This window comes from Phalacrocorax aristotelis, chromosome 17, assembly GCF_949628215.1.
Source record: "Phalacrocorax aristotelis chromosome 17, bGulAri2.1, whole genome shotgun sequence".
NCBI classification, from domain to species: Eukaryota; Metazoa; Chordata; class Aves; order Suliformes; family Phalacrocoracidae; genus Phalacrocorax; species Phalacrocorax aristotelis.
Window position 1 is genome coordinate 10801439 of NC_134292.1, and position 20169 is coordinate 10821607.

Here is a 20169-nt window from a genome sequence, read left to right on the forward strand (position 1 = left end):
GAACTTTAGCATTTCTTTTCCGTGGTACTGCCCTGCCCTATTAAGCCTGAAAACTTGGTTTCTGTATAGAGTGAATGTTGGAAAGCGGTAAGTTTTGGTGGGAGTAGTTTTTAAAAGTTAATTTCCCATTGTTGACTACAGGGCTGAAGAAAAATGGTAATGAGTAGGTTGGCAATTAAACATGTTAGACTATCGTTAAGTGATTAAACAGTGCTCTACTGTGGTCTGTGGCATAGATCCTTAAAAAATTATTCCTTCTTTCTCTGTTTACCGCAGCCAACTTCTGTATTGTTTGCAAAGAACTCTTTGGATTAAATACATTAAAGAAACAGGTGTATATTATTGCTAGACATCTGTGAGTAACCAGATTATTTAACAAAGTGTGCTATTTCATGATGTTCCATTAGGAAAGTGAGGTCTCTCTTTGGAGCAGTTTTTAAAAATCGTATTTCTTCTTAGTGAGTTTCAGTTTTCAAGGCTGAGCTAGCAGAGGACTATAGGGTGTTGAGACAGTTATGCTTCATTCTTTTCTTCGTTATAGTTCTTACACCATGTCTGTCTTATGGCTTCTGACAAACGAGAGGTAAAGAAGCATGTGCTTGCGGGTAGGAAAAATCGAAAAGAAAAAGCTAAATGACAATGTATTACCTAGGGAAGATAAATGCAGGCTGAATTCCTGATGAATGGTGCATAAAAGTGGTAGGCATATTTTGGGTGGCAACCCTTTTTCTTTATGTTTTGGTGTAGTTTTCTTCATTTTGTCTACACTGCACTCAGGCACTAACTATAACTCATAGGTAAGATGTGTTGTACTGAAAGGTAAGTGTGAAGCAGCTAATAAATTTTTCAGGGGAAGAAAGTTCTAAATCTTGGTGGACAAAACCAAAGTGGGATACCTGCACATAAGAAATCCTGGTGACAAAATCAAACAAAATATCCTACCCGAGGGCATTATTTATAGGCAAACATCTGAAATACTGACAGATTCACCCCACCAGTAGCATTAGGCCACTGTTCCGCATTATTGTCTGAGGCTCCTACAAGTTATGTGAGCAGTATTGGACTTACTCCAAAGAAATGCTCCAGGTATGGGTGGTGGTCATTGTTCGAAAGGATCATAAATAATCTGCCTGAACTGTCAATGACCATGTGGCAAGTAGGGCAAACCTCACGGAGTTTGAAGTGGGTGTAGTGGGGTTTCTCTGCTGTCACCAAAACTTTCTGGCAGCAAAGAGAAAGATCTAAAAAGAGATACAAGCACTGTCTGGTAACTTCATTATAATTTACACTAAGTGGTGAAACAGAAAGATCCAATATAGCTTTAATAAAGTGTCCCGCAGTATCAAAAAGGCAGAAAGCTCCAGGGGAATAGGAGACCAAGGATTAAGAAGATTGCTAGATAATGATTTGTAGAATCATTCTACAATTTCCAAGCCTGTAACTGAGTTATGAACAACCACTGCATGCAGTCTCTTCCTTTCTCTCCCCACTGAAAGCTGTAGGAGAGGGTAGAGCTGATCAATAAAGAGGCACCCCACCAGATTATGAGCACACAATAAGGGAGAACCATCTATATGAAATTGTGAAGGAACATTAGGTGAATAGAATGTAACCATCCACCCTCCGGAGGTGCTGGAAACAGTCAAAGTAGTGTCTTCCTTCGTTGGCAATAAAGGCAGGGGCCTGTCATAGTCAAGCGTGTTCAAGGCCTCTTTTATTTTGCTTCTGAAAGACAGCAACTTCCAAGCATAGCATTGTGGGGAAACTCCCAGTTCTGCCTCTAAAATACAACACCGCTATAAGTCTCTCAGAAATTTCTACAGCAACAGCCTGCTATTGGAGAGGTGAATTCACTATAATTAAATGGAATGGAAGAGTGTACTCTATTAATCTTTCTTCTGTGATTACTGAAATCTGTCCAGGCAGGACCTGGTATCTAGAAGTAGTTGTTAGTATTAGTGAGGTATATCAGCTGTGTGAGGATGCTACATAGGAGAATGCCTCAGAATGGTGTTGCAGGGACAGTGAAGACAAGAGGGTTTTAATGTTTTGTTCGTGTGTCTGATTTGGAAGGCCGGGCACAAGGGATTTCATGGGAGTGGAGGTGATGAGGTATTAAAAGCATACATCTGATGTATCAAGGTATTTATAGGTCAGAAACTTTTAAATTTGTATGGTTCTGGTAGTAGCTAACAGAAACTGGAGAAGCCACAGAATAAATTGTCAGTCCTATTGAGAGCTGAGACCCACATTTTGACAAAGGGTCCATCAAGTGGATTTTTCTGGGACCTTTAAGCAAGGGTTATTGTGATCACATGCAGGTAACTACTGAGATGTTGGACAGCAGCCTCCTCTTCTGGTGGCGCCCAGAAAGACTGGCAGCCGCTGATGCTTTACGTCCTTGTCTAACAAATGTTCTGTACACGAGGGATATAAAGAATAAATAGCTGCTTACCTTCAGCCACTTCACTGTAATACTCTTTACTCTGTCGGATCAGGATGTTTGCCCAGGAGGTTTCTCAGTGCATGCACGTGGTTATCATGTCACTTAGAGCATTATGGTAATAATGTTTACATTCAGATGTGTTTCCCCTCTGAGCATCTCCAAGGAACTCGCACATGTAAAAGATTTAATTGCAAAGCATTGCTACTGCGAAGACGGGCTCGGAGGCCCACCAGATGCCTTGCTAAGTGAGTCAGTAGTCAATGATTTTGGCTGCTCCAGAGCTTAATGCAGTGATCAGAAAATGTCTGCCAAAATGAAGTTTCAAGAAAAGTTTTATTTTCCTACCAGATCAAGATATGCTTCTAGTTGTGTTTTAGACCTTTAAATCCTTCTCTAGATGCAGTTGGAGAGTTGCTGGGGCAGCTGCGGCAGACGCAATAACACAAGCCATTGTTCTTTGTCCTGGAGCTGTATGTGTGGGTTTGTTTGCTTAACTATTGGGTGGGCATGGCATGGCTTCTGTAGCAGATCGATGCCTCTGAGTGTAGGTCCTGCTGTTAATCCTAGCTGGAGAAATCCTGATGCTTGGTGTTTTGAAAGTAAGATGCTAATAGAGTTCTCTTATTCGTTACAGAATGAGGAAGGATAAAAAGACTTAAAATAATAACAGTAGAAGTTAGACCAGAGTTCACAGTATTTTATTGTCTCTGCGACTGGTCCTCTGTTCTGCAGAAATGCTATTAGAGCATTACTCACGGCAGAGAGAATATCCCTGAAGAGTTTTTCACAGTTCATGTGTCAGACAGGAATGCAAAGGATCAATTTACAGCCACAGACAAAGATCTGAAAATGTCCAGGGGGACCTGGGAGAATGCTTCTCACCCCAAATAGTCTTACTGGCTTAACTGATTCCACTTGTCTGACTGCAGCGTGTTTTCAGCTAACCTGGAGTTAACTTCTGAGTGGCAGCAATGACAACATTGTACGTAGTCTGCAGCGAGAGCTGATAGAGGAACGTTAAACACAGTGTTACCTCCTTGGAGTCTCTTCTGTTATAAAACTAGAGAGAATTTCAGCACGTTTTGGAAAGCTCACAAGTGCGCTACTTGTCCCAGGGAGAAACCTGCTGGTGCTGTGCAACACTGTTTCTATGAGTAACTTGCTTTGTTTAGCAGATCGCCCTTTACTACTCAGTTGCCGCTGTCTGAAAAAGCCAGGCATGGAGTTGAGGAGTCATATTTAAAAGTGCTCTCTGGATGAGGCACTTGCAATGATCTATAAGCTACGCAAAGCAGCTGGAAGTTGTTTACTGGTTCTGTTTGGGCAGCTTTTGGGTAGCTTTTGGGTAATGGTTGTACTTCACCTGAAAGTTGGTAGTCGGTGTTAATTCATTTGCTTCTTAGATGTATTTGTTTTATTGTAATTTAAAGTTCCCTGGCAAACTTCAGACAGAACCAGAGGACGTATTAAACTGTTTAGGAAAGACAGTTTTGAAATTAACCTTTCTTCTTTTCGTATCATTTGCAACAGGATCTGTAAAGTTAAGCCTTAGAAATATTTATGTATGTCTTCAGCAAGAGATGGCATGAGGAGCTTCACCGAGTTATCTGGAAATCTTTTGTCTGGAAGAGCACACATACAGTTCATCCTTTTTTGGACTCTTACAAGTGTTTGTTGTTTTTAAGACAGAGAAAAAAAGCAAAGATTGAATTCTTATTGTGACTTCTAACCCAAGAGGAAATCGATCACACAAATTAAAGATATGGAAAATGTAATCAGCGTTTAGGATTTAGGGAGAAAAAGCAGGTGCATTCAACTTGCAGCCGGTGCTTAGTGCGCCCAGGGTTGCTGAACCGACTGCCTGTGCCTCTGACTAGGAGAGAGGCGTGTTTTATTTTCCCTGCTTATTCATTTTCTGAGTCATTCATCTTGTGCTATAGCTATTGAAAACTGTAACAGAGTCTGGGAAGCGCTTGGCTTTTGAGTGCTGCCTCCTGATTGGACTAGGGAATGCTGCTGTTCGGGAATAATGTGTGAATACCATCTGCTCCGAGGAGCTGGGAGTCTCAGTGAATTTTGCTTGGAGAGGCACCTTTAGCCAGGACTCCAGGCAAGGGGAGCAAGCTTGCTTTTCCTGTTTCTTTTCCAAACTTTTAGTTGTTGCTGGATTTCCTTTCCCTGTAAAACTTTTTTTGTGCTTTGCTCAGGGGCTGAGGTGCTTCTCCTGTGGGTTTTGGGGTTGTTTTTTTCCTATATTTTTTTTTCCTGCATGGGATTTCTGCAGTTCAGCATGCACACCAAACGGGGAAATAAATCAGCAAGTTTTGCAGCTGTTTATTGCAGCACAACAGTTAACATGGAATGTCTGAGTTGCTTTGAGAAATTACTTCCAAAAATTTGACCTGCTCGTAAAAAGGTAAGCAGTTAAGGACTTTGGAATTTCAGGGACCAGCTTTTTACTTGCATAGAGGTTTTATTTCATTAGGAATGAGTATGTGTCATCTGAAATGTACAGTTGCCGTGTAGCAATTCCTGAGATCAAAGTCTGTGTTTTGTCTCAGAATTTCTTTAATGAGCCTGAAGAAATAAGCAGAGTTGGAACAATGATTGTCTTTGCTCTTCTGTATAGAAATTGTTTTACAGTAGGTCTTACTACAAACTTTCTGCAGTGTAAGTGTAATTGTAATTCAGGACAGCATAGATTTTTCAGTTTGCACCTTTATGAAGAGAACTCTCTCAACTCTTGTTGTCCTGATTATGGAATCTCTTTTTCAAACTGTTATCTCAGAGAAAACACAGCTATTTTTCAGCAGTCCAGGTTTGCAGTGCATTCCACTTCAGAAGACAAGATGTAGTTTGAGAGCCCATTAAATCCTGCTCACTAACGACCTGCTGGTGTAGGCTCAGTCACTAGAGAAAAAACTGTAGCCATTCCTTTAACCTCAAAACAACAGGCCTGACACCAACACGATTGATGGCCACCACTCTCCCATTACTGTTAGCACATACCTAACTTCCTGATGTTACTGTTTTAAAACGTAGTTTGTTTTTTTTTTTTCCTGAAGGTTACATTTCAGTCAGACACTTCTATCTACACAAGGCGAAGTTAGCTAAGAGGGGACATGAAATATTGATGTTTAGTAAAATCTTAGCCCTCCTTCCACTGAGTCAGATTATTCAATTCACTGTTCTCTGTTCCAAGGAGAAATCTGCAAAGCATATTTCTAAGACTTTGTTTGCCGAAGGCTTCACTGTGGTTTATTTTTGACAAATACCTGGTTTTTAGCTTTCTCTTTTGTGTTGGTATGTTAATTATAACTGTATTGTTATAGTTGCATGTACTCATATGTTTCTAAGAGAAATGTTTAGTACCTGTAAAGATGGGGACAGTGGATTTATGTAACTGATACTTGATCTAACCTAAACTTTTCATATTGAACCCATTTTAAATAAGCAGGAGAAGATCTTACATCTAACATGCCCTCTTACAGTCAGGCCGTTTGAGCTAATGTAATACAGAAAAGAGCTGTTGCTGTCTGCAGTTTCACTAAAAAAAGAGATTAACGATTAGGCATCTTTCACTTAGTCATTTTTGTGGCAAAATGCCAGATCATCAAAAGCGACTCTTTAATGAGGAAAAAAAAACCCCAAACCTTAGTTTGCTGAAGCCTGAATCAGGAAAATTGTTGCAAGCCAGAGAAGGAATGCCTGAATCACACAGAGGTGCGACACCACTCCCTTGGCTGGCGGTCGCTGTACTTGCTTAGAATATAGAATATACGGATTAAGGTCTCCCCGCGCCTGGTGCAAGCCAAGTGTGTGTCTCTTATTTTATGTATGTTAAAAAACCTTGAAAGGTCATGCATGCGCCAATACAAATGGGGTTTTCCAGTAATCATGACATTTTTGGGGATAGAAAAACTATTTCTCATTCACTGCTGCTGATAATAATAAATGTTCACTTAGGTCTTTTTTGGTGGAATGATATTGTCAGTCATAGATTTCCCAGGTGCCCTTTTGTAATCTGTCATTGGGCCAGACATGATTGCAGTGAAGTAGCATGGGGAATGAAGTTCTGGCCTTTGAACTCCAGAGGTGAAGATCACTTCCATTCCAGACATAGCAGAAAGTTCTGTAGCTGTTGGCAGTAGTGACTGAGTATTAGCAATAACTGAGAGTATACGGGACAGTGGAATCGGAGCGTTTTAATTCAGTGGTACGTACATATGCGCACTCAAATCAAACACCAGCTGATCATAAAAGCGTGTTTATTTTTTGCTCAGAGTGGACAAGCTTTTTGTACTTCCCCTTCATCAAACACAGTAGTTACTTGGTTCAGTGGTCTAACTGATGTATGTTTTTGCATGGGTTGAGTTTATAGTTTAGGGGCTTAACCCTTCTGTTACTGCTAGATCCCTCAAGGAAGCTCTCCACAACTTAGCACTGGCAATATTTCCTTTTAATGTGATCCTGTGTAGCTGCAAAGCACTTTTTGTTTGCCTGCCTATTGCTAATATGCTAGCATGATCATCAATACTGCAGTGCTTAAATGTTTTTCACTCTCTAATCCAGATATCTTCATGCCAGCTTAAATGTGTTGTTATTATCCTGTTCTTATGAAGGGGAGCTGAATTAAAACTGGCTTGCCCAGGAAGCTTTTATCATTGCATTGTAGTTGCATTGGATCTTCCGTCCTCCTGGTTAGCTCTTTAGCCATTCCTCTTGCTCACGGTCTTCCTCCTTGCCCATTTCCCTTTCTTCACTCTTCTCTTCTTCCCTCCCCACCGCCTCAATAAAAAAAAAAGAATAAAATTGCTGGAGGACATTTGTCATTTTGCTGTGGCATTATCCACCTGACGTGTCTGTATGAATTTGGAAAATGTCAGTGCTGTTTTTTTCAGCAGACCAGGGTATTTGTTTCCGTGAAGATGAAGAATTGCCATTTTTACTGTAGGAAAGAGCACTTTCTTGCTCAAGTGGCAACTCTGAGAATGCAACTACGCTATTGCGCGTTTACTGCTTCATTTCAGGAATCCACCTAGATTTCTTGTCTCCACCACAACTCTCTTGCCTGGCTTAGTTGCCAGACTTTCTCTGGCAGTTCAGTCTCAGTTCACAAAGAATATGGCTCCCCCTGCCATACTCAGTGCCTGGAGTCTAAATCAGTACGTTTTTAGTGAACTTCAGCTTAAGACAAATCTGACCTACCCAGAATATAGGTTTCCAGTTTGCAGATATGAACCAGAGTGACGAGGCACTACCATTAACATTAAAGTACTTTGCATGTATCTGTGCTAGCTATTTCTGCTGCCTTTTATATAATCAAATATTCCTTTGCCAAGAAGTAAAATGTAATAGGAACTATTTTTCTGTTCTTGGGAGTATTTTTGCTGGCTCTGAGCTCCTCTGAATAGATGCCGCCTCCTGCTATGATGTCATTGCTTCTGGTGCTTGCCAGCAGACTATTAAAATTTTAAAGATCAAGATAAAATCAAGATAAGACAACAAAATCCGGATAAAAATTGGCTGTCTTGCCTCCATTTAGGTCAGATGAAGCATAGAAGCCAGTGTTTTAAACAGAAGGGAAGCATTAATGGAGAGAGGAAGACTCTGGAGAAACTGGGACAGTCTAGCAGCAAGCACAGTAGACCAGAGAATTCCTGGTTTCTGTTTCAGACTATGTGAAACCATTTTGCAGAGCAGCTGTGGAAGTGAAAATCCCTGAAAATCCGTGGAAAATAGGTTTGATTTTGAATTTCCTCATGGAAATTTTGGAATTTATTCTTTCTTTCAAAGTATTTAAGCCCACATCTGCTCTTATCTCACAGGAGACTGTGCTAACGGCCTTGCTCTGGGGTGGATTGTCTTTAGTTCCCCTGACCCAGGATCTCTAATGTCTTCTGCTGTGAACAATGTGTAGTGGCTGGAAGAGGGACTGAAAACGAACAGCTTGTCTTTCCTTCAGTCTTGGGAATTCAGTCTTGAAAAAATGTAGCCAGAGCTGTATGGCGATTATGTGAAGGACTTCTGAATGATCAAAATCAGATTTTCTACAGAATAAATTATTTCCCAAAGAAAATTCAGCTAATTTCATCTTTCTATGTCTTTTTCCTCCAAACTTGTCTTTTTAGATAGCGTTTCTTTACCAAGTTACAGTGCCTTACTCTTTGACTTCTATAGAGCCTAAAGCCATGCTATTCCTACCATCAGGCACAAAAAGTAAAACATGTTCTGAACTGCTAAAAGAATATCAGTCACTAGTGATATTTCTTTGATTTCATTAGTTTAGCATTTAATTCCTTAGAGTTAATGCTTTAAAATAGTTAACTGCCACATTTAAATCGAACTTGGTCAAAACTTGAGTGTTTTTGTATGTTTTTCTTGGTAATTTGCAAAAAGTATACATTGGATTGTACTGGAGGTTGCAAATTAATTCCAAAACCTGTACTAAGCTACCTGCTGGCCTTCTGTACTTGCCCGGCTGCCGTTTCTGTGGTTGGCATTGTGAGAAGCGGAAAGCTGCTATCTGGACTCCAAACGCTGCGTGGGTGTTGTGCCAAGAGTAACTATGGAAGAATAACCACAAACCTACATTAGTGATCCTCTCAGCCATGAACCGAAGATTTACACCTCCTTTATAAGGATTAGTTCAGGCTTCAGGGCCCTTCTTTCTGGCGTGCTCATTACTGGGGACTGTCACTTGGCAAACTGCTGTGATAACTTTGCGTCATGTGCCTTCAGCGGGCTGAGGGTGAAGCTGGAAGAGCCGCGGGTACTTCAATAAAGGCCGTAGGTTAAACCTAAAGTGCACTGTAGAATATAAAGCTATTAAATTTTAAAGGTCTTGTTTAAGGTTGAGATTCCTTAATATTTCAAATAATAAATATTTGTAGATATTATGTGTATAGTATGCACTATATTAGACATATATACCTCTACACCAAATAATATGGAAATCTTAAAAGGGGCGGCCTACCATAACGTTCCAGAATATATATTTCCAGTCCTTCTTGCTGAAGTCCCCTGCAGCGTCCTTAGCTTCTGATCCTGACCGCAGCAGCTTCAAGGCAGGACAAGAACCTCCCTTGTTCTGAGATCCTAATTTATAATTAAGTAGCACAGAACTGATGGCAAGGAATACTGTCAGGTGAAATGAGCCGTGTATTTAACTTCATTCTGCAGTCACATGTCTAATAGAACTAAGATTAAACAGTTTATGGACAGTGTACGAGAACTGAATCTCTGGAAAATAGGTGTCTTGAGAAGTGTTTGAAGAGGGTAATGTCTTAAATGTGCATAATACCTTTCACTGAAAAAAGAGGATGCGGTTTAGATTAGGACAGTATGTTTCTCAAACTGCAGTACATGAAATGGCTGCTGGGTATGTCTGTAGTTTATAGATTTTCACAGAAGAATTTCCTGATAGTGTTAATTGGAGAAATGGTGATAATTATTAATAGGATTAGAAGGAAATGGAGAGCACTGATAATATATGCAAGCTTGTGCTTTTAATACAGTTTGTGTGGGTGAATGCAGGGGGGGAGTAAGAGAGAACGAGTCTGTTCTTAAAAAAGAAATTCTTACAGAAAGATTCATATCTTGGTACGTATGGTTTCCTTGATTTTCTTATAATTTTATCCACATGGCTTTCTCTCTAAAAGCAAAGCCCCCAACCCACCCCTACTCCTACTCAGAAGAAGAACTGCCGGTATCAGAAGACGACACTAACTTTCCTCCCGAGAGTGCTGAATAACGTCGTAGCTCTGGAAAACGCAGAATAAGAGGATATTCCATCAGCCACATTTTCAGGGCAGACTTTTTTATGGGTGGAATGAAAAGACTCAGGAAGAAAGAAGAGGTTAACAGCTTGTTGGCCTGTTTGTCACACTGTCATGCTAAAAAGGTGAACGTCTCCTGCAGTGTTAAGAGCAAGCTGCAAGGCTAACCAGCTACCTGGCTTTGAAAGACCTACCAGTGTTCAGGACTGAAGCCGTTTCCTTAAGGGAATATCTAACACAAATCTGTTCAAGTCTCGAGCTTTGTGACAACAGGTTTTTCCTTGCTTTGTAGAAAAGTCAGCAGTCCAAATAGGTCATACATTTTTTAAAAGGCATTTGCAAATTAACAGGAAAGACGTCCTGTCATATTTCAAGTCTAAATTAAATTTAGGGTAGAAAGAATAAACTTGTTTTGAGTTTCATCCAGTGTTCTGTCAATACCGTAAGAGTCCAAGAAAGAATCGGACAGATTGTCTCACTTTGTGTTTTCCACTTCTGTACATTAGGATGGGAAGAGAACTGGCAGGAGAGGGAAGTTCTGTTCTCCTGTAATGTATTTTAGTATTTTTGGTCAAGAAGGTCAGAAAGGCTTTTGTCAGACACCAAGACCTGGAAGTTTTGATATTAGGTGCCTGCCACCTTTCTCTCGGCCATCTTTGTCTTTCCAGGCTTTCCTGGAACCTCATCCTGGTCTGCTTTGCCATTGGTAACCCTTGCCCCTCCTTAGCCACAACAGCACAAATGATTGAAAGCTACTGAGCTTTTCTTTTCTTTTTGCCATTTAGTCCTGTCTGTGGAGCCGTTCTTCTGATGCCCCTCTCCTAGTCACTGTTGTTCTGACTTTCAGTGGTAGCTTTTAATTCAAGTCAAATTTAATTCCATTATGTTAAGGTTATATTTGTCTCAGATTTCGTGTTTAACTGTGGGATTTCCACAGGCAAACACCTGTGTCTGCAAAATATCTGTGAATAGGCGCCTTAGCAGCTTTGCATCCTAAATAGGCATGAAACCAAGAAGCCAAGACACTCCTGCAGAAGTATGGACACAGCTGTAGATATTAGGCATCCCTTTTTGAAAAGATGACTTTTTTTGTTGGTGGATTTTTTTATAGCTTTTGGTAAATTGGCATGGATGAGGAAAGCAGTGATTTCTCTTCTACTGCTTAAAAGTTTTCCCTATATAAATATGTCCTAAGGCTGTGGATAAGCTCATCTTGGTTTCCTAAGGGCCTTTTGAGATGGCTGTCTGACTTCTTGATCTCAGGCATTTTGTGCATCTAAAAGCGAAATGGAGATTTTTTTTTAAGCTCCCCCCTCAGCGTTTCGTGGACAGCTGGTCAGATTCCTGTCCAGCTCTCATTGCATTTGCTCTCATTCACACCCTGCTTTTATGTGCAGCAGAGTAAAACTGATTTTGTCGTAGTGCAAGCGGGAGGAGAATCAAGGCCTCTGTGTTCTTTATTTCATTGCGGTTCCATCTGCCCAGTAACTGCTCCACGATGTTAACCTCAAATATAACAAAAAGGATAAATAAACTCATAGAACAGTAATGATCGAAGCGATCTCTGTGAACACTGCTCTCCGAGCTGCACCGACATCAGGATTACCCAAAGCTCGCTATAAAAGGTGTACAGTTTTGGCTCCCTCCCCTGCCGTTGCAAGGTTTACTGCCACAACAGTCAGACGAGAACCGCTCTCGCACATACGTATAAATGCTGATGCCTGCCTCAGCAGTTACACCTCTGTGAAGAACTATTGTTTTGTGCTAGATTTTGGGGTTTTGTTCTCTTCCCTCCTTCGGTTCGAAATGCAAAAAGCAAAGAGTGGAGGAGGAATAAAGGAGTGCTGAGATTTTTTCAGTATTCAGCCTTGAGCATACCTGTCCTATAAACCATCGACCTGGACAGTACTTTAAAAAAGGAAATCTGTGGATGTTGTTCAGGAAGAGCCATGTAAAGTGACCTGGCTTAGAAGCAGTTGTAAAATTGTGGGATTTAAGTGATTAAATTCTAGTATGTATATACTGTATATTTGGGAAATAAGCCAGTTAAGTTCAGTGGTTTACTTTTGGTTTACATTTGTCTTTAATCTTCCCTCCTGGACCTGAACCCTTCCCTCTTCTTGGCTGTGCACATTGTAGGTACATAACAGGTTCTGAAAGCCTTGCTTTGCGTGCATTTCATTTACCTCCTCTTTGATTACAGAAGTCATGATCTTGATGGGAATTAAATACTGTGTCGACTGACCCTTGACACTGATTAAACTGCTAAAGACAGAATCTGTCTGGAAAAACAAAAGCGGTCAAACTCATGCCAACGTCTACAAAGTCCATGGTTTGTCTGCGTTTTTATATGCTGTACTAACCTGTATTTTCTTAAAACCTGGAACATTCCTTCTCTGATGAAGGGAACAAGTGTCCCATCAGCTCTCTGGAAAGGTGTCACCATTTCATGTACGATTACAAGAAAGATGTCTGAATCTCTTTAATTTAGTATCCAGAATGATCAGGAGAGCGGTCATTAACAAGGCGAAGCAGAGTTGTTCTGTCCTTTGTGAAGTAAATATTCATAGAAATGAAGTTCCTGGGTGAGCCAGCAATTTATGCTTGCATTTTCTCTAGTTTTTCTTACATTACAGTGCTGTCTAACTAAATTAAGCAATTATCTCAGCTAATAATGTGCTCTGTTTTCTTCAAAGGGAAAGAGTTTATGTACGAAGTCTGGTCATGTTTGAGGAAGTGCAGCACATGATTTGACTTGACATACTTCAGGGTGAAGACCCGATGTGTTGTAAACTTGCCAGTGTTACAGATATTTGTAAATTATCAAATTCTGTACTCTCTACAGCATAAGTGTTTTTGAAAATATTGATGCTTGGTTATTAAATCAGTTCAGTTCAGCTCAGTATCGTGTTCCTTGCAAATGGATCCCACATCAAGATACGTTCTTAAATATTTTAAGCTAATTATATATGTACATATTTTGGTGTAGGATAGAGATTAAATATAAATCAAAAACCAACACAGAGAAACATTCCTCATTGGCTTATAATTAACTTCCTCCTGCTGTAAAAAACTTGTATCCCAGGAGATGTAACATATGGATATTTTGAAAAGTCTGTAATGTTTAAGGGTTAAGTGTCCACCTCTTACAGATGCTTTGGATATATTCTCTGGAGGCCTAGCCAAGCAACAGTGCTTTCCTCTGTCCTGATTTCTAATTAATTAATCCCTAATTTTCAGCTGGCGAATGGATAGATGTGTGCCTTAAGATGAAAGATACTGATTTTTCTATTTCTGATCTTCCCATGTTTCAGGGAGTGTTGGAAACTGTCAACCCTTCACTAGTTGCTTCTTCTTTTACTGCTTGAAAATTTTCTTGAGAGATTTTATCTCATTCTGTGAATTGTCTGATGCATTTAGTATAGCTTCTGCTTGCCAGAGTTCTTACTAAGTAGAACTGGTTTCAATAAATCATTGTAGCTTTAAAAAGTCTGGAGTGCCAGTCATGGCAGTTCAGAAGAGGGAGGAGGAAAGAGGAATAGGAGAGCTTTGCCACTTGGCAAAGAGCGAAGGCGATTCTCAAAAGAAGAGTTTGAGCAGGGAGGTCTGTGAGAGAAGATTGTGGATATCATTCTCTTGCAGGTCAGGTTAATATTTCATCTGTAGAGGTGGAACAAAGTCTTATTATGGCTGAAAGTGGTAGAAAGTTAGTGGGTTCAGCTTACTTTGTCAAGTGTCTCCCTCAATACAATATGCAGTATAATGTTTTTCTAGCCATGGAGTAACTGCGATGTGTCTGGAGTGCGTTAGTCCAGAGATATGGGAGCAAGTTGCTTAGCATTTGTCTCAGATAAATGCAGCTGATCCCTGCCTCGCTTTCCCGAGCAGTAAAATTCCCACCCGCAAAAGTTAAATCTGCTTTGTCATTGATCCAGGCTAGTACACAGCACGTTTGTTTCATTCACAGGTTTATTTCTGTAATTGCTTCACAGGATCAGTATCACTTAAGGTTTGAAGCAGCGACCTTGTTTTATTAAATCCTTTAGTATGAAACTGGCATTAAACCCCCTTGCTGTTACTACTCCCTAGTGCACAGGGAGTGCCCTAAGATATATTCCTTTAAGATATTTATTTCTTATGGTACATGGGCATTAGCGCTTCATGTTAAAATCAAGTTTGGCTTGAAACTTACTAGTAAAGTGTGATGACAAAATTGTTTTGCAAACTGTCCTGTCCAGGGTAAGCTTGGAAATATTTTTTTTTAATTGCTACTTGCTATCGTAAGCCATACGATGCTTTTGATAACAGTCGTCAAATTTTACAGCTATCACTATAATCTCACTGCTGTCAGCCATCTGCATCACTCTACATGTTCTATAGAAACTGAAGTGAAAACAAATACATAGTTAATTTTAGACAGCCCATCGCTCCTGTTAATGGAGTTTTGTGTGCCAAGTATCATCACTGTTTAATGTCTGTACAAATAATCTCATGGAAACCAGAGAAAATTGGCACACAAGTAAATTCCTTAATGGTTTAAGGCCTTTAGGGCTGTGTTAAAGGTATCAGGGTGGACTGCAAAATGCTTGAATCATAAAAAAGTCTGGACACTTAGTGTTACAACCTCTGTTTGGGAGATTTTTACTTCATGGAATCTGAACTGGACATTGTCTGAACGAAGAAGTGAAGTCAAGAGCCTGCAAGTCATTCTTGATTCTACACCTGCTGTATGCGCTGGTGAAGTGCCGTGAGCAGTACAGAAGGTGCAGAGCACCCTCTGAACCATAGGGAAGAGTGAAAAAATCTTACTTGGTTAAGAGAAACCTGGGCAAAAAGGCAGAGAAGCACTACTCCGTAAAACAGTCGGTCAGCATTTATACAAGTCTGTGATACTTTTGCCTTGATTCTAGAAAAGACAAGGCTGTGCAAAGACAGATGGAGAAAAGCAACCAGAGATAACGGGGTAGTCTGTGTCCTCCGGCCTAACCCTGTCTATATGGTGTTTTGTTCTGTGGCTTTAGAGAAGTCATTTATTCCTCCTTACTTCTCATCATCCATCCGTAAATAAAAGTTGCCAGATGTTGCAGCTAATATGGGATTTCCTGTACTTCACCTTCAAATCCTGTGATTTGTTAAAAAACTGTGGAATCCTACCTTCCTTGTGCTTCCCTTATACTTTAGTACATAACCTGAGTTGAAATACGGGAAATCACCTAACAGCCGGCTACCTCCCTTGCTGTGCTCTCCTAACTTCCTTTGGCTACATAGGAGTGCCCTCGGGGTATTGGGGGCAGTGGTCGGAGAAGGCCCCGTCTTGTTGGATAGGTGGAAATATAGCTTCTAAAGTTAAATGCCTGCCAGCTCTCTATAAAACAGGGTAACATGCCTGATGTGCAAGATCTTAATTCATGAGAGTTAGTCAGATGTTCTGCTTTTACACACCAGGTGTTGTAGGATGAACCACAAACCTAACAAATAATGGTATTTTATACTTCTGCTACCTACTGCTTCCTAGGAGTAGCAAGTGCTCAGCAGGTACTGTCATACATGAATAACAGACAGGAATTTGCCACTGATTGAAGTATGCATTAGAGGTAGACTAAACCTAAATTTTTTTTTTAATTACCCCCCAAAGGACATAAAGTGAAAGCTGTATCTCAGTGTTGTTTAAGTTTTTGTTTTATAAAAAACACAAAACAAAACAAGGTTTGTTTTTAAGATAGAGTAATGCTCAAATGTAATGGGCGGAGGGACTGATCGGGGTAGGGCTGTCATCTTGAGAGCAAAATCGTGGCCACTTCCCTGGGGCTTCATTTGAGTAGTGAGGACTGGTGCTTAAGATGACATCCGTGTACAGCAAAACCTTTCAGCATTACATTTAATCAGTGTGGAGAGGTGGAAGGGGTCCCACAATAAAAATGACATGGTTTAAATTCCCTGATCGTACTGCTTTAACCTTTATATTACTGACACCAATAACAGATAAGCTAGATTTTAGGAATATTCACTGAAACTCTGATTTCTCCCCAATTTTTTTCTTCTTAGGGAATCCATTTAAAAGTACCAAATGAACCCCTCTTCATCTTCTGAATGTTCCACTGATTAGCATAATTTATAGCAAGTTCTTGTGAATGAAGTGATTGTACCCAGGTGATTGCAAAAAGGTCTGCGGATCTTAGCTTTATAAACATTATTCTGAATCTAACTTTGTTAAAGTAATTTATGTAACATGAGTGAGTGCCGTGCAGAGCTCTTCAAGTGCAAAGACCACACACTGTGTGATCGTTGGAGCCAATCCTCATCTTGGCTTTGCTTTTCTTAGCAAAAAAATTAACTCCATGATTATAAAATTTAGCTAATACTTTACCTCTGCAGTCGGAATCTTTTGACATGAGATTGTTCAACCCACGCTCTAAATCCTACCTTCAGGATCTGTCACGCTTTGCCTCAGAGAACGGGAAAACTGACTTTACAGTAGCTCACAGACCAAATATGTTCTTACACAGTGAGGTATTGCAGCAAAATACTGGTAGGTAGATAAAGCACCTTTCAGACTCTCTCTGACAATTAGAAGAAACATCCAAACCCTCCTCTTTGCATAATTGCTCTCATCCACAGCTGGCAAGGCACTCTAGAAAGTGAAAAAGAGTTATTCTCGTAGCAGACAAAGTGGTAACTAAAGGTCAACAAGATTAATGGAGTTGCCCGTGGCCACACAGCTTATTTGTCAAAGACACAGGCAGAGTCTCAAGGCTCCCAATCTTGTGCTCAGGCCTGTCACGGAGGCCAGGGCTGCGCAGTGCTAGTGCTGCCTGTGGCCAGGCTAGAGAATGAATTCTGCTGAGAAGGTCCTGGTCTCGGCATGCAGCTGTTTGGCTGCTTGTTGGATTTGCCTCTTTCTCCCATGTTTTCTTTCTACATGAGTGTGGTGCTGCCAAAAGGGCTGGATGTTTGCCCACGAGGTTTTAAATACTCTGGTCTTGAATTGGTGGAAACCTTGTCAGTCGTGTTTGTACTTCTCTAAAGGAGTTTTGTGGCTTGTTCCTAGTCCCACTCATGACAAGGTTATTTTGAAAGAGGAGAATGCAGGTAGCCTACTGTCAGAGCCCTGCCTCCCCTTGTCGGGGGAGTAACAAAAATGTGATGTGATCTAAAGGCTCCAAGAAACTTGGTGTAATTGCTCTATGTCTGTCTTTAAGCAAATTTCTGGAGAACTGCCAAGATGAAAACACGCACAGCGATCCTCTGGGCAAAAACTTGCATGTTCTATAAAAATGAGATTCAGGGGGAAGCTGGAATCCTTCTTACTGTAGAGTAGGGAAATAAAGATTTCCAGCTGTTAATAATAACAACTCCAGGATTCTTCTTGTTTGAGCTGGAGCAGAATTGTCTGGAAGTCCCTGGAGAATTCCAGTCTAGCACTACACATCTGAAAGATTTGGATCACGGTCTAAAATATTGCCATTGCTTGACCGAATCTCCAAAACTGAATTATTTTTTATCATAGTCCAGTCAGAAAAATGAAATCCGTAGCGCTGTCAGCCATCAGTTTAAGTATGTTGGTAGGAGTGTTGTGACCAGAGCGTTTGCTGTAGTCTGTAGGTGATGGCCGCCCACTTCGGAATAGAGTAGACCTGGAAGAAACCTACGTGTCGTGCAGCTGACTTGAAAGAAAAAGCTAGCAGTGGGTTTGAGGTTCCCTTGTAAGTAGAAAAAAAGGAGGAAAAAAGCCAAAAGGCAGCGTGGTGCACTGTCTGGGCACATTTTCAAGGCCTCTTTTATTTTGAGTAATTAATTCTGTGTTTTATTAGTAATGAAAGCAGGGGCTATTTTGTACAATACTGGAGCTGTAAAGGGTGACTCAGCAGGAAGTTAAACTCTGATGTAGCATTACTTTTGCAATTTATCACCTGCCTGTAGTGCTTACTCAGTGTATAATACAAGTTTATTGGTATTCAGGCCAATTATATTCTAAATTCACTTAATAATTACCTCTCAAAGACAGATGATTTTAAACAACTGATTGTTTTGTAAGTAACTGGAAAAACCTCTAGTGTGACATCTCTTTGAGGCAGTCTAAATGCAAGCTGTTTGTTTGGTGATCTGTTTTGAATAAAGTGATTTTATTGAATAAATATATGCATTAGGGCTTGAGTGTGGTGTATCCAAATGCTTGCGGCCTCTTTACAGATTTGTAATGATTCCAGCTGGGTGGTTTTTTTTTATTTTGTGGATGAAAAATCCATTCTATTTTGTCTTTGGATAAGGAAACTTCAGATACTAGATAATATAAATGTACAGCTCTAAAACTGGTCACAATTATTGGTAGAATAATTGGTAGAATTAGTAGAAATGACAGCTGTGTAACCTGCATACTCCTTAGCATACCTTCCTGAAGTTGCATTTGAGAAATTGTAGCAAAACACACTGCTGGCCCATTGCTCAAACAGGAACATTCTCTAGCATGCACTGCGTTTGAGTATTTTCCGTCTTGGAATCCCAATAACACTGAATTCCAGGTAGAGCGAATGTAAGAGCTATGCCCAGCTTGCCAGCGCTGCTTTCCAGAGGCTCTCATGGGCACCGCAATCACTCTCATCGCATAGCAGATCCCTGGGAGGGATAGAACAGTGCTCCTGTCACTTTATCACATTGTCTCACTTGAAAACCCAACGCTTCTCTGTTGCGTATTTTGTGTTTGTTAAATATATTGGTGCTCTGTTAGTTGTTCCTTGGTGAACCTTAGAGGCTACACTTTCCCGTGTTTTCTCTTCAAGAAGGCTGAGGCATGAAGTCAACCTGGCTTCAGGAAGCCACTCCTGGTAACGCGTCTTCAGTAGATCAAGGTGGTGTCTACCAGCCAAGCACAACAGACTAACCATAAACTCTCCAAACTATTGCTAAGTGTTTATTTTCTGAATCTTTTTTTCTGCTTTTACAGCCGTAGAAGCCACTTTAACCTGTGCTGTGCCTGCAGCTGGCCCCCAAGGGTGAGCACACAGCTCTAATTGATTATCTGAAATGTGCAGCTTTAAGGGTCCTGCAGCTACTGTTCAAGCTCTACCGAGTTACTGCACCGCTTTAGGCAGCAGAGTTTTACTGACTGCAGCAAATAAATTTGCTGTGCTTTATGGAGCACGGAGAAGCTTGTTTTCTGAATTTTAATCGTCTCAATAAATTGCGTTAAGATTGTGTTCTGTTAGACTCCAGGAAATTAATGAGAGCAATTCAGATATGGACATTATTGGGAAGGTGTGATGCTAACAGTACAGTTAGAAAAAAGTTTTAAAATTTGGCTGAGGCAATAATGAGGGCGATAAAGATTGTAGAGATACAGAGTGCAGTTACCGAGGAATCCCCTTTCACTTCTGCTTTGTATCTACAGGGATCCATCTGATGATGATTTTCAGGTTGCGCTTAATGGTCATCAGATAGCTCAGATAGAGGGATGTGAAAAGGACATTTTCTTGTCAAACTCTCATTCTGGATCATTTAAGACGAAAACAGGAGTTACAGCCACTGAAGTTAGCGCTTTCATCCTTCGAAAGCTTTGCTGGATATGATGTATACTTTAATATAGTAAGAAAAGGGATAAAGGAGTATAGTTGTGTACTATGCGAATGATAATCTGGGTTATAGTGTTACTTTCTACCATTGAAATGCCATCATAGCTTGTACAGGCATAGGTATATAGATACATAGATACGGAAAAGACTAAAGTTAATACAAAAGAGTTTGCACAGAAAGATTGTATTTAATGGGGAAGCACAGTAGGATGAATGGAGCATCCTCTGATACCAACAAATCAATCAGAGCAGCACCATCAACAAAAATATTTTGATTCCTTGACTTGAGAGTTTGGTGTTGATGATTACAGCAATGAAGATTAGCAAATTTTACGTTTAGCCTCTTGTTGCCCCTGCACTAAGTGGAGGAATGCTCGTT

The 20169-nt window shown here is 40.4% G+C and overlaps 1 protein-coding gene across 1 annotated transcript in view; it reads left to right on the forward strand.

The window, feature by feature from the left end:
* The first annotated feature begins 4810 nt into the window (after positions 1 to 4810).
* The window catches only part of DAB2IP (DAB2 interacting protein), a 200800-nt gene continuing 185441 nt past the window's right edge, over positions 4811 to 20169 (forward strand). The window contains exon 1 of the mRNA XM_075112381.1: positions 4811 to 4862. The gene's annotated coding sequence lies outside the window, so the exon portion shown is untranslated. The remainder of the gene's footprint in view (positions 4863 to 20169) is intronic.